Consider the following 26852-nt stretch of genomic DNA (forward strand, 5'->3'; position numbering starts at 1 on the left):
TGTTTTGTTTATGTTTCCTGTATTTAAGATAGGAATTTCAGAATTTATATTAAAATGTGAACAATTAATATCTTTTAATTTACTTTTTCTCTAATAAATTCTTGAAACGTGCAGTGCAGTATATTAACGTATATAAATTACTACTACAGAGTACTTCTATTTTAACTCGACACATTATCAGCAACTGCTTCTATGATTCAATGGACTGCTGCCGCATTCACATTCTACGTGGCTTGAAATAAATGGAAGGCTTAGCACTCAATAAGAAGTGAGCAAATACGTATTATAACAGTGAGTTTTGATATAAAAAATTTCGTATTGGTGGGTAAATAAATGAATTCATAGAACTCCGACCTATCCGGCTTACCCTTCCGCCACATTAGACCGGATACTCGCGAGTGTACTGTACTTTTTAAATCTAGATTAGAAAGAAAGCTACAGCCCAACTGCCGAAACAAAGAGGATAAAAAATGAATAAACACGAAAAATAATATATCCTGCATCATAAATTCCTTTAATATGTTTTGAGTACATTTCGATGAATTTTTATATTAGAAAAACCTGATTTTAAAATTAAACAATTTGTATTTTTTTTACAATTTATTGCAATTATGAATGTTATAACTATAACTTTATAACATTATAATGATAACTATAACTTAACTATATAATGATATAACTATAACTTTATACATCGAAATTATGTGCAAACAAAGAAATTAAATTTTATGGAAGTGATATCAGTCTGCGGTAAAATGTCCACTTGTCTATCATCTGAGACTGATCGCAACGCCCAATTAGTAAATCACAAAAGACAGTGATTTTATTTTCCTTACAGAATGTGATTATATCGGAAATTTTGCTACCTTCTTCTAATGAAGGCTTCCAGAGACTAGTGTAAAGATCTACTGGTGCGTATCTCTTATCCAGGCCTGTAAGAAAATGGCAAACCAATTACGTGTAAATAAATGATGAAGAATGAATGTATAAAAAAATGTCCTTTCTTACTTATGACTGCATCAATTCTTCTCATTTATGACTCATCAATTCTTCTCTGCAATTCTTCTCATATGTTTTGAATGTATAATGATAGATTTTAATATAATTTTGATTTTAAGTAATTTTTGATTTAAATTTTTATTTTAAATTCAATTTGTTCAGTTATTTTTGCAGTTTATTATAATTATTAACGCAGAGTATTACAGTATATTTTTGAAACGTTTGAACGTTGAAAATTCTTTTTTTTATAGTGCTGAAGAAACGATATTTCTTTATAATTAAGTGGTCATAGGCTATCATTTGAGACTTTTCTTAGTATCTTAGAGATAAATTTAGTAAGTTACTTTTTGTTTTGTTCTGAAAACTATAACAAACGATGGAAAAGGACAATTGTATAAGTATAGAGGAGTATATAGGGCTCCAAAGTGGTTGTATAAGTAGAGGGGTAAGTCATATCATATCACTGACTCTCCGACCCACCCGAAGGCTAATAAAGGATAATAAATACTGAATGACCGAACTGCTACAACAGCAACACTGACGGGAAATGTGGTTGAGTCCTAAAGGCCACCACCGGCCACGGTACAACCCTTCCCTAGGGAAGTATGTCCTTGTCATCGATGGGAGGAGCCAGACCCCCACCTATTTGTGTATCCTTCAGGGTGGGGAAATCCAAACACCATACCGGAAGCATCTCATCCACATTTCGAGGTGCTGCGCCAGGGGGAGATAAATAGAGGGGTATATATAGTAAGCATATAGGGTTCTAAATGTCAGTAACCACATTCAATAAGTTGCTAATCAATTATTATCAAATTTTTATAAATTGTCAATGTAGCCAATAAAACGAACATCTTAAGAATAATTCTGGAAAATTTACACCATTTGAAATAATATTAATGGATATATTTACTTAAAAAATCAATGAATAACTAATTTTAACAAATACTAATTTTAAATGCTGATAAAAGCTTTCATATTTTATCAAGTTACTTTTTTTATGTATGCATTTAATTAAAAGAATTACAGCTTTAACATACGCTGACTATTTTAAGTTTCGGATTCGTTCCGAAAGATGGCGCCACGGTTATCTGCGTTCAGTTTTAAAAATGGGAGTCAAACTGTCCATTTCATTTATTTATTTATTTTTCAATACAAGTTGGATAGTTACATAAATGCGAATATGAGGAATGCTGAGAAATGATTAAAAAAAGTTATTTTTGATCTTCAAGTTTTAATTAAATTACATAAAATTTACAATTAAAATTAATAAATAATTTTCTTTTTCTCACGCTTAATATGTAGAAAGTGGAGGATTTAATTAATTAATTATTTAAACATGCAAATAAAATTCAAATTTTGATACATTATTATTAATGAATAATTCATTGATGTGCAAAGAAATATTTTTCTTCGCAATAAATTCTAATTTTCTACATTCGTTTTATCGATATTTTTGTTTATGATGCCAATTTTCAAGTTCCTTCAACAGGTTTGAAGTTCTTTGAAGTCAAAATTTTATGATTTAATTAAAGGATATCAAGAGAAAAATTTATTATTATTTCAAATAACATGGATAAAAACATTTGAATATTTTTGAAGTCTTCGTTTCAAAAACAAAAATATTTTTCTGAAAAGGCTTACAAATATTTTCCAAATGGATAGTATTTTGAAAATTTCGAAAAATGCCCATCTATGCAGTGAAAATCGACAATTAATAAAACCTAAATTTGCGACACACAAATCTGTATTTTAAGAATTATATTTTAAAAAATTTGGAAATAGTATTTTTAAAATCAATTTCTAAAACAATTTATTCATTCTAATTAATAGAGACGGATAATGGGAAAATTAATGCTACTTTGTAATTTAAAATAATTTGTAAAAAATAAATTTTCAAAAATTTCTAAATATCAGTACCATACTAGTACAATTCAATTTTAACCTATGAAATTTATGAACAATCTCAATTATAAATGTAATGAAAACATATTCTAATAAGATATTTTTTACAAACACATTTTTATCGAAGTGATAATAAATTAAAATCATTTTTATTTTCTCTTTAAGTCCTTAATATATTCCATGATTCATAATTGTATGGAATTTTGAAATAAATTTTTCTTAAACTTATTACCAGCTTATGCCACATTTAGGGTATAAATATTTAACTATATTAAAATTTAACTGACATTTAAGCTTCAAAATATTAAAATAATATATTGTCACCGAGAATTCACAACCGTTCAAAATTTCAAAATTCTAGAATATGTGGAATTAAACGGAAAGTCAGCAACTGCAGCAACACTGGCAGGAACTGTGGTTGAGTCCTAAGGGCCATCACCGGACCACGGTACAACCTTTCCCTAAGGAAGTATGTCCCGTCATCAATGGGAGGAGCCAGACCCTCACCTTTTCATGCACCCTCCAGGGTGGCGAGAACCAACCACCATGCCGGAAGCTTTTCATCCTCATCTCGAGGTGCCCCCCCCCAGGTGAGGAATTAAATGGAAAATCGATTCAACAATTTAGTTTTTGAGAACATGAAACAAATCCAGTTTATAAAAAACTATCCATGTATTATGTAAAAAGAGGGCAATCAAAAACAGGTCAGGAATGGAATACAAGAAAATTTGTAGAATAAAGGCACTTGAAACTTATTAGAACACTTTATAACTTTAGTAATGTAACAGTGCCATCTCGAAATGGTTATACTAATGTTGGACTTTAGCTTAGTTTAGTTACATTCATGTACCGTTTTGAAGAGACACGATGAGTATTTTTGGATGTACCTTGCAATTTTGAACCATGGAAGACTGACTAAGATGATAATTTCTAACCATTTGCTCAAGCGACCATACCACGTCTGTATGGACAGCTTCTCTGTCCTTAACGAATTTCCCGTGCATCAGGTCCTTTTTTTTATAAGCACAAAGTTCTGAATAATTTTGGTGCTATATCTTTATCAGAATTTCGTACAAAGACATTTAGATATTGCACATTATCTTCTGCTAATGGGGTATATACGTGGTGTCTTCCATAGATTCGGATCTCGAACCAACGGCCCTCCTTTGGTGAACCTAAGACTGCATCGATACATATATCATTGTCTCTGTGTATATATATACGCATTAGACAAGAGATCAAAAAGTGTTGGAAGTGGTGTAAACGTTGAAAGCACCAGCGTTAAATGAATGTTGCAACAGTTTTGGCATAGCTCTATTTGTATTCAATTCTACCGTGTTTTATACTGCTATTCAGCATAAATCATTCAACATAAATTAAACTAATATTTTGTTAATTTAAATAATTTTTAAATAGAACAATTTAAAAAGTAATCAATGAAATACCACTGAGCAAGATTTCAGCAATTTCAGCAAGTAGTTCCGAAGACATGTTGCGAAATTCTAAAGCGATTGGAATTCCATTCAATTTCAGGGTCACCTCTACTTAACGCATAGATTAATTGGGAGAAAAGTATCGTTAAACTGGAGTAGAAAATGAAGCAAGGTTTTGAATATTATTTTAGATTAATAATCAAGAAATAACATCAAGAAATAACATCAAGAAATAACATAGCATTTTTTATTTTCAAAATACAGAAACCAACAAATAAGTGAGCAATGAATTCAGCTATTGTTCGAATGCATGAAAATGTTTACATAAAATACGGATAAGAAAAGATGGAAACATTATGGTTGCAAAAATTTTTAGGAAATCTTTGGTTCATAAAGTAAAATTTGATTTTTTATTCTTAATTTTTTTAATCGTTTCAATCACATATGAATGAATGTTGTTATAAAAGTATGATTGAATGAAAATACGAAAGCTTGTTAGTTTAATTATATTAACATCCCGTTTTAAAGCAATACTAGGGCTATTTTGGAAGGTCTTTAAATTTTGAACAGTGGTCAGATGACGAAAACGTCAACTGAGCTGTCACCCCACTCGCCAAATCTCCACGCAAAACCAGCGAAAGGACATATGATCCCGACGGACTTCGCGCGCTCCAAACATGCGTATAAGGCGGTTCTTACGTGGAATCGGGTCCAGAACCCGAAATCCTTCGGTTCGAAAGCCGAGACCTTATCATCAGGCCACCGCGCACAGTGCAAAGGTGAAAGACTGAAGTAAGATGGTGAAATATGAATAATTTAAATATTGTCTATATATTTTGATATAGGGTCGTGATAAATAAAATGAAATAGAAGTTTAGACACGTGGTTCTATTTTCTATTAACATTTCTTTCTGGTAAAAAAAAACACAGTTAAAAATATAAATATCACATCAAAATTTTTTGCTTTCATTGATTGGTTGTTTATTAATTTTCATTTTCGTTTCGCGAAAACTATCCTTAAAATTATATTTCATTGATAAAAGTGCTCTTAAACCAACAATTCATTAACACTTTTCAACTTGTTTAAAAATCAGTTCAGATAAAATATTTTAATTTAATATCAACTAAGATTATTCATGCTTTTTGTTTATTTCTGTAAATTTGCAGAACATAAAAATAAAGATATGATGAAATTATTGGTATTTATAAATATAATTTTATGCATAGATAAGTAAACAGATTTTTTTATGGATAAAGAGAGCAATATAAAAAATTCTTGTAAATGCTAACTTAAATTTTTTTTTAAAAAAAATTTACTTTTCATAAATGGAGAGGAAAATAAAAATGCGTATTTTTTAAATTAATGTTAATACCAATATTTTGCTTATATCTTTGGGGGTAAATCTTTTTAAGAAAGCTAAAAGAGCCAGTGATATATTGTTGCTTTAACTAATGAAATAAAGGAAAAGTAAAACGATGTAAAGAACGATCTATTTTCTATATTTACATATATTGAGACTGCCCCTAGATACTTTTTCTTATATATCTTATTTACTCCAAACTTTATTTACGAAGGGTTCTGAACCAAATACAATTTTTTAAAGAAGTAACATTGAGGTACGTTATTGGAAAATTTGAAAATGATCATGAAATTCATATAAAGATTTTCACGTTCTCAAACGCACTTTATATTTGTGTATGGACCATGGTAGCTTGGTGGTAAGGTCTCGGTTTCGGAACAGCAGGGTTTCAGGTTTGGGACCCGATTCCACTGAAGAACTGTCGTGTAAGCGGACTTGGTGCAAGTGAAATCTGTCAGGGCCAAACGTCTTCCCGCTGGCGTAGTGTGGAAGCTTGAAGAGGTTTGTGCCAGGTCAGGAGTCATCCTCGTCATCTGACTGCGGTTCAAAATTAGGAGGTCTATCCCCTGAGAGCCCTAGTGTTGCTTTAAAATGGGAAGTTAATATAATTAAACTAAGCATATTTGTTAATAGAGAACACGTTACAATAATCGAATGATATATTTTGCTTGATTCTAAAATTTATAGACTGTGATGAATAAGAAATTCTCTGATACTTTTTGACGAAATGTATTTCTTTATAATTATTTGGTAAAGAATTATCTTTCTCAAAAGGAGTGGAACTTGAATTATTAGAAATATTTTTCGTGAGCAGCCATGCATGTACTTTATAAGTTAAAAATAAATAAAAAAAGTTTATTTTAATCATTAATACAATTCCAAAAGATGGAATTAGAGATAAACTCAAATGTTAAGTAATATAAACAAAAATGATGCATTGATTTTGCTTATATACTGAATAAGCTTCGATTTTTTTTTTTTTTTTTTTCATTTCCCCATTTTCAAAAAGCTAAGATTTTAAACGAAACTTTTCATTTTTCATGCATACTTTCTTTAAGACTAAAGGGAAGGAAAAAAATTAGTGTTTCAGAATCTCAAAAAGAACCTACTTTTCTTTTTAATGCATTATTCATGAATTTCTGCTTTATATTTGTCTATGTATAATGCTTGATATTGCCTTTCTCCCCGGAAGTAAAACGGTTTTCATGAATTACATACAAGCTGTTGCAGCATGAATTTTGAGAGAAGTCTTCGGATGTGCTTAGGAATGTACAACGTGATTTGAATCCCAGAGGAATGGGAGAAGCTTTTCATATTATTTTCCATCAATTTTTTGGAGTGCATACATTTGGAATATCTATTCTAAAAGAAATTAATTTCATTTCAAGAGATCTTTTGGATACTTAATAACTAACTCAATTTCTTCTAAGAAAAATTAATGATTTTAATTCTTGGAGATTTTTAGAAAAAAGAAAATTTTATGCCAATATATCAGTAGCCTCAATTTTTAATGCAATAATAGATTCATTTTCTTTATTTGAGTGATATAATTTTAAATGACTTTTTATAATTAAAAATTATCTGAATAATGCTGATAAGTTAATAATTTGATGTAATATTCATGTCATTTAATGCAGAAATGAAAGGTTTATTTTCAGTTTATCTTTGGGTTCCTTAGTGACTTACGTTAGTTTCACAGGTTGCGATTGGAGGTACAGGGTTCAAGACCAATACCACTTAACATGTATAATGAACATCGAATTTTTGCTTGTTCAAACTAACATCTTTCTGTCAGTATGTTTTAGAAATGTGGAAAGGAAAAGATGTATTATTTGTCGTCGCTGTAATATGAAGTTAGATTTGATCCAAGCAGCTCTCGTGTAATTTCGAAATTGGCATTATTGTAATAAACAAATAAATTAGCCATCGTTATCCAATTTCAAAATCCAATAATATTGGATGCAATAATTCAGCATCTGATGCGTTATTATATTTCAGAATTAAAGAATGTATTTAGCATTGTATATTTTCTAGGTGTTTAAATTACAATGTTATCTTCACGCTAGAATCCAAGAAGAAATTTAATAATGTACTTGATATCTTACACGTTTTAGACTTGATTTGGTGAATATTATTCTTAGTAAGCAAGTCATATGAGTACATAGTAATTAAAAACAATTCCATTCATTATAAAGAGCTATTATAATTCATTATAAACAAAAAATAAAAAAAAATAAATAAAAATAAAAAAAAAATTAAACAGTGTAGATGGATTTATTTTTACGTGTGCAGTCAAACCTGTTTTTGTGCAGCAGTATATAGGGACTGTATAAAAGAAATCGCACAAAAAATATTCCGAAATTTCATAAATAGCTGTAACAAATAATTTTATACTACATATTATAGATTTTTTTTTAATGCATTGAAGGAGGACCTTATAAAAAATCTCAATTAGAAAATTCGTCGAAGATTTGCGAAATAATGAGAAAAAGCTTTCCAAATAAAATAATTAATTAAATTGTACATGGAAACATTTTATTAAAAATTTAAACTCTCATTTTATACATGGAGAAATTTCTAAAATGCGCATAATCCAATATTACTCATCGCAATCCAAAACGCGCATCTTCTTGTGATGAACTGGTTTGAAATCGCTTTCATCACTTGAAGACGTTAGAGTCGATTTATTTTTGGAATATGTTATTTATTTTATTTTTGAAAATTGGAATTAGTTGAAGTGATATATACATAAATTGCATTATACATCATACACATTTTATTAGTGTACATATGTGCACTGATAGAAAACTTTACAACGATGCTATAATGCCAGCCCCACTGGAATTCATTTACAGCATCAAAAAGTCGCATAAAACAGGCTTGATTGCATAGTCGTAAGTATCCTTCACGACTTCCGTTCACTAACTAGAAATATTTTTGCGGTAGCCTGTTTCAATCCAGACTCTCTGAAACAAGTTGCTATAGATGTGTATTCAATAACCCTATGTACTCTCTGAATATGGCCATATAAATCTTCTGAATTTACTTCTTGTGTTGGCATTTCAATGGGATACGTCTTAAACTGTCTTAACTAACTCAATATCCTTTGTGTTCAATGATGAACGAATTGAAGGTATGCACGGAGAATGCTCCCCAGGGTAATGAAAGGGACTTAAAACCATTTGGGTGTTGTCTGTATGACTAAAGATAGTCATAATCAGCAATTATTATGTATGAAAACAAGTCTTTAGGCTTCGTTTTGCACTGTATGTGCATTTTTTCTTCCAATAGCTGTTTTTATAACTATAGCCATTTCAATGGTTACAACTTCAATTTGCAATATATTAACAATTAAAGGTTGTTATGAATTACCTCTTCAAGTCGGCTGAACTTGAGTTATCTAAGTCAATAAGTCGATTGTCTTAAACCGCCTTTGAAAACTTATCGCTTTACTCCGATAATGGTAAAAATTAGATCATAAGAATTATATTTTTCAGTGCACTGTTTCTATTCGTTTGATATATTATAATAATCAGAAATTTGCTGCAAGGTATTGACTAGCAGTTTCTCTGTGAACAGAAGGGCTTCCATGCAAACAGTTCATCAAAAAGAATTGATTACTTAACTACAAACTATTTATTGACATTTTAGTATTCTGGTCTACAGATATTTTGTGTAAAATATCCGTAGAAATCTATTGTAGTGAAACAGTATGCTTTGCTTCAGCATGGGTAAGTATGTTAAACGTAAAAAATGAAAAACTCAAATCATCAGAGGAAAATGAAATTGCATGATAGAATAACATAAGCAAAAGACACTTATTCTGCTATTTAGAATTACATAGCAACTTGCACTTGGACCCTGAAATTAAATAATGCAGATGGAATATAAAGTTGAATTTTATTTTAAGCAGCGTGTTTTCTGAGTTCTTTTATTTAAGGGCTACATAGTATTTAACTGTGTTTTATTTCTTTAGACATCCAATTTTTTTACTATATCTGTATTTACTGAGAAAGGTAAGCAAAAAATATTTTTATATTATAAATATTTCTTCTATTTTAATATTTAAGTATGATATATATTTCCGTAAGTCAATTTTTTTACTTTTCTTATATTTCCCATTTTAAAGAGTTTTTAGGAATAAAAGTTCTTGAATAAATTCATTTTTATCAATTACGTTTTACTAGATGGAAAGGAGAATTAATGCAATACCAATGGATCATCTGAAATTCATTATAAAAAAATAGTTTCCTTATTCGATATATTTAATGCGGTTTTCCGACCCATCTGCGAAGAAGTGATTAATAAATATTTTTCTTATCGAAGAAAAAGAGCGCTTTTTGATTAGGCTCATTTGCATACGATGATTTCTTCCAATTGAAGCAAATTTCGTTTCTCCCTCGAGCTTTATAATCGTTTAATTACTGGTTTGGGTAGTCTCCGCATCATTTTGCAGTTCAATAAAAGAGAAAAATACTACCTTTTCTTTAAAGAAGGTAAAGTGTAACGTTTTCACAAAGAAGAAAACTCATGGATATTGTTGATACTAATGCAAGGCGTTGAATCCTGCATTAAATTCTATAGCACATTGTATTATTTTGCATTTGTATCTACAATATATTTGGTTGTCCCGTAAGTTTTTTTCTAACCTCATTAATAATGGCGTTAGCTGACTATATTTATATAAATACGCTGGTTTATATATCAGCAATCTATGGCATCAATTTCAATAGTCCTAGAGGTCTTAACCTTAACGCGTCTGGCGCGTTTAAGTGAAATTTCTCAGGGCGACCGTAATGTACTGCAAGTGTTCTTCTACATTTTAAAACTCAAACGTTTAAAACGCTTTGTAAATGTTTACTTGTTTGAGTTTTTATTTTTGTTTGTTCTAATGCGGCGAAAAAGAGAAGACCGCTGGAGAAAAATTTTCGCTGAAAGGAGAGGACGGCGCAAGGGTAAAATCATGTTTCGCTTTTATCACAATCTTTTATAAGATGTATTTCAACACTGCTCATTCTGGATAATAAAGAAAAACAAAAATAAATTTGTGCTATTTTATTTTTTATAGCTTTAAAAAAGACAATAGTGCAAAAAATACTGCAAACGAGATTCGTACCTTTCACGAGAGTGCTGGAACGAATTTTATGCCAATCTTCAATAGATTTAAGATAATTTGAGTTGAAAATTTTGACTTGAAAGATGAAGACCGCAGCTGCCGCCTAGTAACTGCAGATATAGTTCATGTTCGCGGAAAATCCGCGATATCATGCGCGCTTGATTGTATGCCACCAACATTCCTAAGACAACCGTTCATGATCACCTGATCAGGATGGGATGTGTCAGTCGATTGGAAATTTGGATTCCACACTTATTGACTGAGACTTTATGAACTGCATCTCTATGCGAAAAATAACTTTTTCAGCCGCATGAAATATATTTTCTTCAAAAAACGTCCCTGGAGACTAGCATTTTGTATCAAAATGTGCATTTTAAATGCTTTTGAGCTAAGGATACTAGACCTTCATCTGTTGCGTATTTTAGACTTCACCCTAAAAAAGTTCTTTTTCCATTTGGTGACACTCGAAAGATGTGGTACACAACGAGTTCCTTTTTCAAGATGGAACAATCAATTTTGCCAAAGATTACAATCAACTTGATAAACTAAAAGCCGCCATAGCAAGAAAACGACCAGAACTAAAGAACCTACGATGTGTCTTTTTCATCACCACAATAAAAAACTGCGTGTTATGCTGACTGTTAGAGAAAAACTGTTAAATTTGATTGGGATGTGATACTGCATCCTCGGTACTCTCCATATTTTGCTCCATCCGTTTATTACCTTTCCTATCATTTAAAAATTTTCTCTTCGATAAACAGTCACAATCTGTAAGCGAAATAAAAACGCCTCTCTAGAAATGTGAACACAATTTTTTTTAAAAACAGGGAATAATGAATCTTCCTGGGAGATAGAAGAAGATTATAGAGTCAAACAATTCATTTACTATGCAATAAATCAAACTTAAACAACAAATAACGAATATTCATTTCTTATCAAAGCAGGAGGAGTGGTCTCCCTTAAATTTTCTCGTATATTCGTAAATAAATGTATAGTATATTATTAACTGTATATCATTGAAGAGCAACGGTTACGAAAGAGACTATTAGCTTGTGATCTTTGGCGATAAATTGTTGGGAAGTGGTTAATACCAGTGGCAGAAGTCTTCCCAAAAATTTTTTCGCATACTCTGTAATAAAGGTCTAATTCCCGTTCCTCCTCAAAATGTTGTACATCTGTTGTTTCTTATGGCACTTGACAGGGACAAAACCGCTTTTATGAAGACAGCGATTTTAAGCCAGAGGGGGAGCGTCTCTCGTTTTCATAGAGGCGCCATCTAAGGCCAAGAGGACGACTTAGCTGCACACACGTCACAACCCTTTTCATGGGGCGGACTTCATTCATGCATTTCATTCACTCATCCACAGATCGTAATTTAGACCTGAATCAGAGAACGATTACTCCTGATCCAGTATCCCCAGTGGTATTACTCTCGACATGGAGGATTTTGTGACCACGACAGATTTATATGCGCATCATCCACCAAGCACGCGGGGAATCTTCGGCCGGTGGGGTTCGAACTCGCAAACTAAGGAAAGCGAATCCAACGCTCTACAAACCAGTCTATCCCGGCTCTATTGGAAATCTTGGGTAAGGCTGCGAAAGCTTTGCATGTCATCGACGAACAATAGTTGTGAAATTTGAATTTTTGTCGTGAATCTAGCATTTTTATTGAATTTATCATGTGGATGTGTATTTTGGATGTCTCTTTTCGGATTAATTAAAATTTGATTTAAAATTTGAAACAGAACTACAGCTGTAGTTACAAGATCCCATACCGAATTTCATTTATTTATGTCATTAAATTTAAGAATAGTCATATATGTATGCATGCGAACGTACTGTCAGCCGATTATTTGACAAAATTCATTAAAAATGTGACAAAAATCTACATTTTAAATGTTAAACCAGTGTACTAAGTTTTATCACTCTAGCTCTTTACATTTTGTAGGCATTGACTTCATTGTGCTTGAACAGCCAGCCAGACATGCTTCCTTTTCATGGATTTTGTTCAAAATTTGATGTAAGTTTACAAATTTGGTCTGTAGTTTATGTACCACGTTTCATCCGTCTAGCTTACAATGCTTTTGAGTTATCGTATTTAGAGAGAGAAAGACAAAAAATATGCCAAAAATGGATTTTTAGGATTCAGGAGGTTTCAGATGTGGAAATACATCACATTCTCGAGCTCGAATTTTTTGTAAATTACGATACTTTCTCTATCTTTGGTGTACGAGAAAGTGAAAAAGGAAATAACTTATGGGGCACTCTAATATATATATAAGAACATGAAAAATTATGAAATATAAGGAACAATTTTAATAAATAACCTTTCACACGCAAGGAAGTCCAAGAATAATCATAAGTATAAAATAGATTATATGGAAATTGCACTAACCCAACGTACGTTCTTATGCAGTTAATAAAGAAATTTAATTAATTTGAAATAAGGAGATTAAAACTGAACAAAACAGTAGGGTATTCTTTCCCTGAACATTCTTTCATATTTACACAATTTAGCACCTTTTTGTAATTCTTCCCTTATCTATCTCTCCATCCTCTGATTATTGTGGGTGGGATAGTATGGGGGGGGAACCCAGTGAATGTGTCCCCCCCCCGAAGTTCCAAATTTTGTGAAGTGATATGGCATATTTTGTGCTTCATTATGTTTAGAAAAAAACTGAGTATGCATGTTGGAAGCCTTCCTTTCCACCGATTAGATCACAAAATTGATGCAGATCTACAATTTTGCCCACATAACTACATACTAAATTTTATTTATTTAATTCCTCTCTTTTTTGAGTTATCACCTTCACATATGAGTGATTATACAGACCAAAAAATGCCCCTCCCTGGACAGTTTTTGTACAAAATTTAATTCACATCTACAATTTTGGAGATAAATTTGTACTGATAATTTCACTCAGATATCGTTTTGCGTTTCTGAGTTATCATATTCACATGCATACGTACAGACAAATAAACATACGACTCTTTGAACATTTTGTCCAAATTTTGATAGAAATCTGTAAATTGATACTGAGTTCGTTCATCAAAATTCAATACGATAGCTCAATGCGTTTTTCAGTTATTGTGTTCACAATTCGACAGACAGATATTATTCTGAAAATGCGTTTTTCGGATTCACAGAGGCTTGAAACGTGGGGGATTCGTTAAAAATCTTGAGATTGAATTTCTTGGCAATTACAAGATTTTCTCTAGTAAACCCAATAAAAGCGCTGAAATACTTTAGTTCCACAAACTGGAAAGTTCGTTAAAAAAGGCTTAAAATATGGTGATTTCTGTCCAAGATGTTAACCATTCAAATAACAGTCTGTAGCTCCATATAAGCAAAATGGGAGGAGTTGAATAAGTTAAAAGTTGAATAAATTTAACACAATCAAATCAAATAAGTAAAAGAGGAAACAAAATACATATAAAGAATTACAACATGGGGAGCTGAATAAACCTTATATTTCTTTTTACAAAGATATTTGTACTATATAGGTTTCACTATATAGTACAAATAACTATATAAACTATAAAAAATAAACTAAAAACTAAAAAATATAAAAAATAAACTAAAAACTAACTGAATAACTGTATACACTTTCACATTAAAAATCTTCTGGTTCTAGAATCTGCTGGCTATTAATTATTTATATTCTTCAAAAACTAAGAGTTGGATACACTGTAGAAATCAAACAAAAGCTATCTACTCATGTGATATTAGAAATACAACTGCGCATGTAATCCAATTATCTGTATACTGTACTGCGACGTCATATCTATGACGTCATACATGATACATCCTAAAATTAAATTGGCTTCCGCTTTGACGGAAATCTTGAAGTATGAATTCCGAGATTAGTTTGAAATAATATACATTCCTAGAAGTATATTTCAAAACATGCGCTTGGTTAAGACGTATAGAAATATTCCTCCTGATTTGATTGAATATTTCAAAAGATAACAAGATTAAAGTTGCAGATGCGTCCTAAAATAACGCATGTGTAGCTTTTATCAGGCTAAGCTAAATATATTTGATAATTAACTACAGTTGCATCTATAAGCCCTAAATATTCAGAAATTATTAAAAATTGATTTTTTTTTGTAAAAAATGTTTATTTTGTCTCCTTGAAATTCATTAAATAAAAAAATCCACGAGCAATAATTTTTATTATTGCGAAAATACTTTTTGTTTATAAAGTTATTGATATTAATATTTTAGGTTTTTCTAGAAATCATATTTGGTGATATAATTTGTTGAATCGAAAAATAATTGAATAAATATGTAAGTAACATTTACTGCAGTAATCAATGTGTACTGTAAGAGCATGATTATTCTTTCCTAATGAACAGGATCTCTACAGCATTAAGTGTTCCTTTCTGTTTAAAAATATTGAATCATATTTTATATGTTAGAAATGCGTTTTGTTTTTTCAAATTTTCTTTTTCATTAAAAGTATTCATAATTTATTTGACATCTTTTTCGTGAAAAAAATATTCAATCAAATATCAATCATCAAATCAAATATCATTTAAAAAAATAACTTAAAACTTATTTACGAAATTTTAGAAATATTATAGCATCAAATGAATAATTTTATACGTTAATGCAAAACTTTAGAATTTGAATAATTTTCTACAGTTCCTTCAGTTTTAAATAATAGACTAGAAACTTAACCGAAATATAACGGTTTTTCCTTTTGTCCTGATTCATAATTTTAACTGTAAACAAATTACCCTAATTTAGTTTAAAGGCTACTTTCTACGATGGTCTTTTACAGCTTTAGAAAACTTTTATATAATGGTTAAATTCGTTACATGTTCAGAAATTTTGAAACAATATAAGCTCTATTATATTACATGTAGTGCTTAATGTATCTAATAATGTACACACGCATTTTACTCTGTTTGTATTTAATGGGTGCATATGTTTTAATTAAAGATGAGTTAAGTAATTTATTCCCTGGATACCGATTAATATAAAAAGCCTTTTGAATGCAGATAAGCTTTATAAAAGCTTTTATTTTCTTTCTCAGTGTTTCTTATGCGCTGAAGATTAATGATAGAATCTAACCATTTAAGTCAACTTTCAAGTGATTCTTTTTTATAAAAACTCTTCGCTTTCGTTTTTTATGAAACAAGATGGTTACTTTTTTGATGTAATGTCTCCTTTTCTTTCAGAATAGACCACTGTTAAATGTGTAGCTTTAGACTTTTATGAGAAAAAAGAAATATATTGCATAAAAAACGGCAAAACAGTTCTATACATTTATTGAAAATGATGGATGCTTCTTCAAAAGAGTGAGAAATTTCTAACATATTAAATCAAGCTCACACTATGATTCTTATACTGTCGATTTCTGAGAGAAGGTTGAGGCGGATAGTGTTGTATTTTCGCATAATGCAAAATTCTAATCTTATTCAAAAACTGAAATGGAAATAAACCTTTGGATCGTTCTTGACCAAACAATATGGATGTTGTATTTCTTTTTCATATGCTTTTAAGATTGATTTCTATTCATATCACTTGAACTGCTGTCACTCTAGATTTCGGGACTGTTGAATGCATATAATATATTGCAATAATAGAAAAGAATGAAACTATATAAAAAAAAGTCAAAATAGTTACACATGTTATTATAAATGATGGATGATTTTTCATAAGATCTGGGAATTTCTAAACAAATTAAAATAAATTGACAGTAAGATTTTTTAAGCTCTCAGTTTCTAGAGGCTGGACTAAAGCAGATAATGTTTTATTCTCACACAGTTTACAATTCAAGCCATATCAAAATGCTGAAATGGAAATAAACCTGTGGATCGTTCTTGACCAACGAATATGGATGTTGCATTTCATTCATATAGTTTTAAGATTGATTTCTATTCATATCACTTGAACTATTGTCGCTCCAGATTTCGGGACTGTTGAATGCGTATAACATACTGCTGTAATAGAAAAGAATGACACTAAATATAAAAAAAAGTCAAAATAGTTACACATGTTATTATAAATGATGGATGATTTTTCATAAGATCTGGGAATTTCTAAACAGATTAAAATAAATTGACAGTAAGATTTTTTGCGCTCTCAGTTTTTAGAGGTTGGACTATGGCGGATAATGTTTTATTCCCATATTAAAATTCAAACTGCATCAAAAAGCTGAAATGGAAATAATCCTTTGGACTGATCTCAGTCAAAAGATAAGAGTGCTTCATTGCTTATCGTACGGTCTTTGGGTTAGATTTTTGCTGATGCCAATTGCACAATTTTCACTCCAGAATTAAATACTATTATATATATCTAACTCAATGCTGTTGTGAAGGAGAATGGTATATGAAGATAAAATAGTTCCATATATTTCTGGAAAATGGAGGATGTTTCTTCAGAAAAAGAAATTTCTAAACATATTATATATTTTAGAGTAACCATTTATATACTTCCGATTTTTGAATGCTAGACTAAATCGGGTAGTATTTTATGTCAACAAAAGGCAAAATTTTAATATTCTCAAAAAGATAACATAGATATAAATCTTTGGACTTCTTGATCAAAAGATAAAATGCCTCATTCTTTTTTATAATTAATGTTGAGGTTGATTATTTATCTTGATGTCAACAGAACTTTTGCTGCTCCAGATTAAATAGTGATAATTATATTCAAAGCAATGCTGTTAATCGGGTTACAATATTATTATTGATCTTAACATAATATAATTTTCAGACAAAATGCTCAGGATAAATTCTTGGAAATAATGGATATTTCGTTAAAAAAGTTAAAAAAAAAAAAAAATTCTTACAGCCATTATAATCTGAATTTCCACAAATGTTTCCATGCTTTCGATTTTTGAATTATGAAATTAAATGCAGATCACCTTATTTTTTATATCCTTAGTACCAGATGCATCAAATTGCTAAATGAAAATAGTTTATATTTGAAAATCCTTCTTTTTCTCAATTATTTATTTTCATTTTTAAGCATGCTGTAATTTTCGTATGGATTAGATGTGAAGGAAATATTTTTGTGAATAAATACTAATTTATAAGAATGACTTCTTAAAAACAATTCATTATATTTGCCCAAAATTACTATTATTTTTATTCACTTTGATAACTAAAATAGGATGTTATTTCAAAGTCATTAATCTACAGACAAAATCTTTAGATCAAGTTTGCTACATTAAATATGGATCACTTTCACTTACCCTTCAGAAACTAGCTGTTCCTGTTCATTAATTATCTGAAGAACTTTGAAGCCAAATTTTGCTTTTATATTATTTTATTTCTCTATATAGGCGTTCTCCTTCATTACTCAGCATCCTGTCACATACCACAAGTTGGAAATTGCTGATTTAGAAGTCATCAGTCCAGAATATGACAACTTTCTGGACATACAAAACGGAAATCCTTCTGTGTCATTTGGATCTTTGTGACAGTTGTGATCCACACGAATGTAAGAAGTAATTGGATGAAATCAACCTCATATTTCGAGGAAAAGTGAGTTAATGATTTTTCACAATAACCGCTGGACATTCATAGATCGAGTTGCTATTGCTCCATAATTTCTTCTTCGATTACATCTTTCGCAAGCATATTCTTTTCGGTAATTTAGAGAAATTTAAAAGAACGAAGTAAATAATTACCTGTGAAATAAATTGAAGAATTCATCGAATATTTTACAATTAGCAAAAGACTTAGCTGAAATAGATTAAATTGATTATATTCATAAATATATCCTTCAAAGCACACATTTTTACTATAGACGTTAACATGTGCTCTTTTTCAGCAAAAAATAATTTAGTGACATTCAATTTTCTTGCAAGAAATTTCCTTAAGACAGATCAGACTAGCAACGTACTCAAAGGAATTTTCTTGATAGCATGTTGATTTTTTGAAATTCAGTTGCTGATATTTTAAAGGCAAATAAATAAGGAAACAGTTTTGTCAATAAAATATTGCATTGAGCAGGCATACTCTTTTTTTAGTAATTTAGAGCAATATAAAAAAGTGTCATAAACAATTGCCTGCTTAGGATAGGAATGCACGGTAAAATTACAAACAGATGAAATATCTTACTCATAACATTCATCAATTTATTTTTAAAATATACAATTTTATCTTTAATGTTCAAGTATTCTCTTTTACTGTGGAAAAGGAACTCAGTGTTAATCAGCTTTTTTACAAGAAATTTCTGGCAATCAGACAAGCAATGTACTTAACAGGAATTTTTTGAAAATATGTTGATTATTTTTAAACCAGTTATTTTGTTTTATAGCAAATAAATAAGAGAAATATTTATTGGCCTCTAAAATATTAATAATTTACCTGAAGTGGAAAACCATATTCTATATAACAGGGATGGTACTTTTCATCATTATATTCTTGATCATGAAAGATTAATTTGGAAATACTCAGCACGAAAATTTCGTAAAGGAATTTTTTCAAAATAATATTTTTTTGTTGTAAATATCATTTCTTTCTGATTGTTTTATTATATTGTTTCATTTTTTAAAAAAATTCTGTCATACGAAGTTTAAGAAAGAAAATATTTTTATTGTTAAAGATTCCACCATGAGATAAAAGATTCGAAGCATTCCACCACGACATTTTGATAAATTTCTTCATTTCAGATGTTTTTGAGTCTGAAAACCATTTTTGGAACTTTTAAACGCGATATTTTGTAATCCCAATATCAAGATAGAGGAAATTTGGTATGTGGGCTTTTGTTTCAATTCTTGAGATCTATTAAATTTTGGACCAAATGTATCAAACGGAAGTCTGTTTGTCTAAGTGTGTTCATATGAGCAAGAGAGCTCAACAATTTACAGAGTACAATATACTGTATGAAATTTGGCATTTGAGTTTATCAACCAAATTATAGATGTGTAGTAATTTTTGGACAAAATCTGTTGTCGAGTTTTCTGCTGGCATATCTATTAAAATCTTTCCAAATGTTTAATTGATTCCAAATATTTATTCCACTGATATTTCTTAACTATTTCATTGATCGTATTCCATTGATCATTGGCCGGTGTCAAGCAATTAAGGCTTAAGTACCGATTTTCTTTACTATACTATTAAGCAACTACACTACAATTCTCCTTTACTTAATTACTTTACTATAGTACAATTTTCCTGCATGGGGAACTGAAAATAAAACTCTGAGCCCTCGTAGCATTCTAGGCTTCACCCAATGTTTATAATTATAACACATTTATTAGAGATTATGCGAGAATGCATTGGAGAGAATACCCCTGCAAGTTTTTCTAAGCATTTGTGAACGTGAGAGCTTAGAAACCCCACAAGCAAGACAAACGGAATTCGGTATGTCCTCTTTTTCACCAGAATTGTAGATCTGTCTCACATTTTGATCCTTGTCGGTCATCAGGAAGAAGTGCTGTTCCTAAACAAGTAATTATTTTACGCTGCTGCTAAGCCAAAATATATTATATTGTGGAATCACATGAGAAAGAAGAGGAGAGGACATTCTTGTTGATTGTTTCACAAGACTGGAAAAAGATTAAAGACAAAGATTTAAAATCTTCAGATCTTTTTCTGTATTTACGTTTTGTAACAGCTTACAATTTTAGCGGTTAGTGGTTAAAAACGAAACCTTCCTTTTAAAAAGATTTTTATTAACCAGGCAGTAGTCTTTTGATGATTTATTAGCATTGTATTAATATATAATGACGGCAACATATGGCAGCATCAGTTCCATTTTTTTAGGGTTTTATCCACACATTAATTTGCATGAAGAAAAAGAAATAGCAAATACCCCTGAAATGGTTTTAAATTATGTAGCGAAAGAATAAGGGAAACAAAAAATTCAGTCTATTTAAACAATCATGATCTAACGAACTAATATACATGTTTTAGTAAAAAGGGCCGAATTTATGCAAATAAATTTATATCAGATTTAAATAATTCGAATTTCGAAATATACAAGGTCAAAATACGACAACAGCTACACAAATTTTTTACAGCTTTTAGTCACAATATCACATTGAATTGTTTCAAAAATTGAGCAAGCTAGTATCTGCCTATAAAAAATAGTAATATATTGATAAATATAAGGTATTTCAGATTATTTCTTGTTCTTATTTATGTAAGTTATACAACCTGTCTATGCTATTGCCGGAGGGAGTTTATTCAGACATGACGTTTTTTGAAAGCACGAGAGAATATTATATAAATCCGGCTGTTTTGAAAGTCAGACAACAAACTTTTCATCACTGTAAGTGGATTTATTTCAGACAGATTAAAGAAAAATAAATAAGAATATACACAACCTTGAAAATAACAACAAGAAATATTAGGATTTCATATGGAAAAGGACTGGAATAAAGTTTTTTTGAAAAGAATGTTTGACAACTTGGAAATATATTTTGAATATAGTCAATTTCTCTTGCATTTTAGTTTCATCTATAATAGCGTATTTTTATTTTAATGTGCTATTTCACAATGTATTCAAATTTTGCGAATATTCTAAAATTGCTCTCTGCTGTACTTATTTTGAATGCATAAATTGCTTTGAAGAAAGTTCCATAAAATAGAAATGCCTGTAGGATTACTGAAAGTGATGAAATGTATGCAGAGTGCCCATTCTGATTGTGGTCCATTTTATTAATTTTTATATTGTTAGAGATAAAAATATGCTTCAATCTAGAAAAATAGTTTAAAAGTTTTTTTTTTAATTACAGTCACCTCTTTGCCACAGAATAAGCCATATAATCTTTAAATGGGGTAAACAATTATGTATTATATTGTTTAGGTTAATAAATGAACTGCTGGAAAAATTATGAAAATCAAATGTTTACGCAGTTTTTTTGTCAATTCGATATATATGGTAAAATATTTTTTAAATTAACATTTTAAGTAAAATTTTTAAAGGCAACGTTGTGGTGTTTCGGAGTTCCGTTGTGTTGCAAAATGGTCACGAGCATTTCCACATCATAATTTGGAATAGTAATTATAATTTATAAGTTGAAGCGAAAGATTAAAATTAATTGAACCAGTTTAGACGAGCGCATAAATCTCTAATGTCATTTAATCGTTATCATCGAATTATTAATAAAGAAATAATATTTTAGTTATTTATGGGAGAATAGAGAGCTTTAATGGATTTGCGTTGCGCGTGTCTTACTATGGGGAAAAATCCAGAAAAATTTTACGCATGTAGCTAGCTCATCGTAGTTATCTAAAGTCAAAACAGAAACAATTTTGGAAACTTTAATCCTCCAGATTGGCAATGAAATTAGAAATTCAAGGTCTTTTTACAGACGGGAAGTTTATGTAAATGTTATTGATTGCTGTTCTAGGCCTTTTCCTAGAGCTAGGCATATGCTGGCAGTTGTAGTAACTCGTTGCGAATCTGGAGTAATTTTTCGAATAACTTAATTGATGTTTTTTAAATAAATACCTAAACAAGTCTAATTTGGAGGTCATCATAAAGTATTTTTCTTCTAATGTGCCAGTGTGCGTTAACAATCTTCATTAAATGCTTATTTTGGAAAACTTGCAATTTCTTAATGTTTTGGGTGGAAGTGGTTCCCCAAATTTGAAAACCATACAGTAATACTGGTCTTAAAAACATAACCATACAGTAACACTTGCTTTGTAGAGTAGAAGCGTGAGCATAGTCAATAGCTTACTCCATGGAGCAATTTAGCTGAATTAATCTTCTGCGATTAAAACTGGCCGAGTTATGAAACTTTGAATAACAGTAATTTACACGATTTCAACGACAGTCTCGTGTAAGGTCCGCTAATCATCGAGCTGCGCTTATTCGAAACGGATGTTGATTGGCTTAAAATGATGAAATACTATAAAATGTAACTAGGCTAGCTTTTGTCGAAAATGAATAGAATCCCCCCCCCCCTCCCTCTAAAATATTAAACGAAAAATATTCTACTAAACATGACCCATAAATTCTAGGGGATAGTATAGAATTTTTATTTTATAACTTTGAAGACGTTTATACATTCTTTTTTTCTATCAGAAGATGCGTAATGGGAGGCAATATTATATAGTCATGATGCACTTTAAGCGTATCACATGAACATGAATTCTCTCCATTTGCTGAAACGGTTTGATGATTTTTTTTGCAAAGTGTTTTTAATAGCATAGTTACGTGCCGTCAGTTAAAAAAAAATTCTAATTAAATATTTAATTATTTTTTGGTACATAAGTTAAGGGTTTCAAATCATTATCAAAACTAATCGAAATCTATAATGACTATTATTACCATTTATAAACAAAACATTATAAATACGAAAAGAAGAGGTACAGAAGTATTCATCAAAAGTAGTCGCAGTTTCTTTAAAAGAATAACCGATGACACAAAATAAATTCAAACAGAACTTTTTGAGAAATAAATTTTATTTGCGTTAATCCGCTATTTCATCTATCAGCTCTCCCGTAAGCAAATTATTTAATTTTTTGATTAAGTTAAATTATCAGTTCCTTTTAATTTAAAAAATCGATTGAGTTGAAAATTGAAAAGAAAATTTCATCTACATAAAAATCTATTTTAACTTTGATGTAAAGTTTTTTTAAATGTTCAAAAAGCTCTCAAACTTTTTATTTAAGATTTAATTTATTGTAGGATTTAATGATAGTTAACTCTTTGATTGCGTAAAATATTTAAAGCTTTACTGTTTCATTTTTGATGAAATAATTTTTCTTTGTAATAATTTATTTTCTTATTTTTGATATAATCGTATTATTTTGTTCTGCGAAGACCTGCTGACTAATGTTTACTCATATCAATCATAAAAATATTATTAATGAGTAAATTATTTAAAAGTGACTAATGTTAATTGAATAGATATTTTGAGTTTTTAGTTTTCAATATTATTTATCAGATAAAGTTATCTTTTATACAATTACGCAATTTAATAATTTATACTATTAGGGAATTTCTTTCACCGAAATCAACTTATATTAAACAAATTTTAACAGGGGAAAATTATTACAAGATACGACATTTTTATTTATGATGACAAATCAGAAACCAATTAGAAATAGGATTAAACATCATTACCAATATAAAACAATTTAAACAACTGTTAGAAGGGAAACATCACTAAGGTGACTTAAATTCTTTGAAATTTATTACTGAATTTTGTTCCTATCTATTAAATTTTATTTCTAAAATACAACCAAAAATCAAAATACATCTAGTCAAAAATAAAATTCTGGCAAGTAATGTTAGAGAAACAAATCTATTTATTTCCAATAACTAAAGTTAAATATTTTGCATAGTTTTGATTACTATTGATTCTAATAATTTTTCTTAAGACGTACAGTTATAAGTTTCTGTTTTCGTTGAGCCTTGATGAAAGAATTTTCCATCGATTAACTTGCGCAGCATTTTTTGCGCAAGAATGTAAAGACCCAAGTCGAATAAAACTTTTTTAATTTTAAAAATGAAAAACTTGGTCATTTCAATTAATTAACATAAACCTTACTCAAAGTGAGAAATATAAACATAAAAGTATTTCGATAATTCTACCTCAATACTCATTCAATTCAAAATAATCATTTAGAATCGTCTATAGAGAGCAGTTTTTACTTTTTCCTGTTTATCATATTGAATATAAAAGGAAACTTTATATGAATGGCAAATTATACATTTATAAGTTTAAAAACTTATAAATAATATAATATAAAACAATTTATGAAATTTTTTTTCCTTATTTTCAGCAAATTGCATGATGTGATACTTAAAATCCCATATTTTATTCAGCTTCAAACATCCGATAATATGTTTTATTTTATTACATGTAAATAAACTATTAAACTGCATAAGATGTAAACTGTATAAGATATTAAACTATATGGACTAAGAATTACTTCAATATTTTGAGGTAGATTAAAATTTAACTAAGCTGCGTAACAAACTAAGGAATTTTTAGCGCATTTAGTCCCCAAAGAGTTATGAGGGAAAAAATTAAGAGATTTAAATTATTCAAATAAAAATTCTTTAACATTTCTTAAATTATTTTAATTCAAATAATAAACTTTAACCTAAAGGTTGAAGGAATGAGACAATATGAGTCTTCTACTCTAAAAATTGCTGTAAAAAACCTCGTCTGCATTGAATTTTGATGGTAGAATTTAATGTCATCGATGAAGAATAAAAAAAAATGTATTTCTTTTAACTCAAATAAAAAAAATTAAACCTTAAAGCTTAAATTTGCTTAATATAAGTTCTGAGGCTCTATTATGAAACTTTCTGTAATAAGCTTCACCTTCACTGAACTTTGATCACAGAATTTAATGCAATCGATGAAGAGAGGTAGAAAATAATGATTTTTTTTAAAAAATTCAAATAAAAAAATTAACCTTAAAGCCTAAATTCACTTAATATAAGTTCTAAAGCTCTATTATGAAACTTGCTGTAATAAGCTTCACCTTCACTGAACTTTGATGGCAGAATTTAATACACTCGATAAAAAGTGGAAAAAAATAATTTTTGTAAAAACTCAAATAAAAAAATTAACGTTAAAGCCTAAATTCACTTAATATAAGTTCTAAAGCTCTATTATGAAACTTGCTGTAATAAGCTTCACGTTCACTGAACTTTGATGGCAGAATTTAATACACTCGATAAAAAGTGGAAAAAAATAATTTTTGTAAAAACTCAAATAAAAAAATTAACGTTAAAGCCTAAATTCACTTAATATAAGTTCTAAAGCTCTATTATGAAACTTGCTGTAATAAGCTTCACGTTCACTGAACTTTGATGGCAGAATTTAATACACTCGATAAAAAATGAAAGAAAATAATTTTTGTAAAAACTCAAATAAAAAAAATTAACGTTAAAGCCTAAATTCACTTAATATGAGTTCCAAAGTTCTATTCTAAAACTTTCGACAATAAACTTCGTTCTTCGTTTACTTTTGATGGCATCGATGAAGAGTGGGAGAAAACCATCGTCTTCTTTTATGTATCTGAAATGTAGTCGCCCTCCGTTTGAATAACTCACTGAAGACGTGAGGATAGGACACGACTAGGCTCATATTTTATTCTGGGGGAGACAAAAAAAAATAAGGACGTATCAAATAGAAAAAAGTCAAGCGGAAAGCGTAAATAAAAAGCCCCACCACAATTTAGCAAACAGGTCACGTGACTTGGTCGAATTTCTCGAGAAGGACGAGAGATGATTTTCGCCTCTTTGGACTCACATCTGGTGTCCTGGGAAAATCCCCGATATGATTTCAGAGTGTCCAAGCACGAAAAAAATATGCTCCCTTTGGCGATATGAATATCAAGAAGAAAACTGCCGGAGCTACTAACTTGTTTGCTTTTTGAGTATGCCTGCGACGTGATCCTGGATCTATTAAAGAGGCCAGGAGCCATTAATTGCGTTGAACTGTTATGATTCCGGAGATAAATTTCTCCAGAAGGACATAAAAAGTTTTATGTCGAAATTGAGTAACTTTCCGTTATGAGTTCAGTCTGAGAGTTAAAAAAATGAAGGCATGCCATTAATAGAACCAAAGAAAATTCTCCCTATAAAACTGTTGGACTAAATTAGTTCTTTTTTCGAGTATGTTTGTGTTGAGATACAAAATCTATAAAAGCTGACAGCAACCATTAATAACTTTAAAGTGTTACAATATATTGGATAGAAAATCCAAATGCTCCAGTCAAATCTGATACTCTGGTAATACAACCTTGAAAGTTTGTGATGGATATTTAATTAAACAGAAAAATTCACATCTTGGGAGACTGTTATTAATGCAAAGATCATTTTCACTTTTAAGTTTAGAATAAATATAAATAACATGGATTGTTATTGTAGAAAAATATATTTAATCTAAAAATTTGAGAACTGATCATAATTAATTCTGTTCCTCCATATATTAATTAAGTGATTTAGATGCAATTTAGTGGATACGAAAAGATTCTTGTAAGAACCAGTGTCGGGTTTATATATATAGGCAGGCTATGCAGCTGCCGTGGCCTTTAGGCTGAGAGGGGTCGCAACAGGTCAAAGAAAGAAATTTATTTTCCTAATTGACAAAT

The sequence above is a fragment of the Argiope bruennichi genome, chromosome X1, assembly GCF_947563725.1.
Source record: "Argiope bruennichi chromosome X1, qqArgBrue1.1, whole genome shotgun sequence".
Classification (NCBI taxonomy): Eukaryota; Metazoa; Arthropoda; class Arachnida; order Araneae; family Araneidae; genus Argiope; species Argiope bruennichi.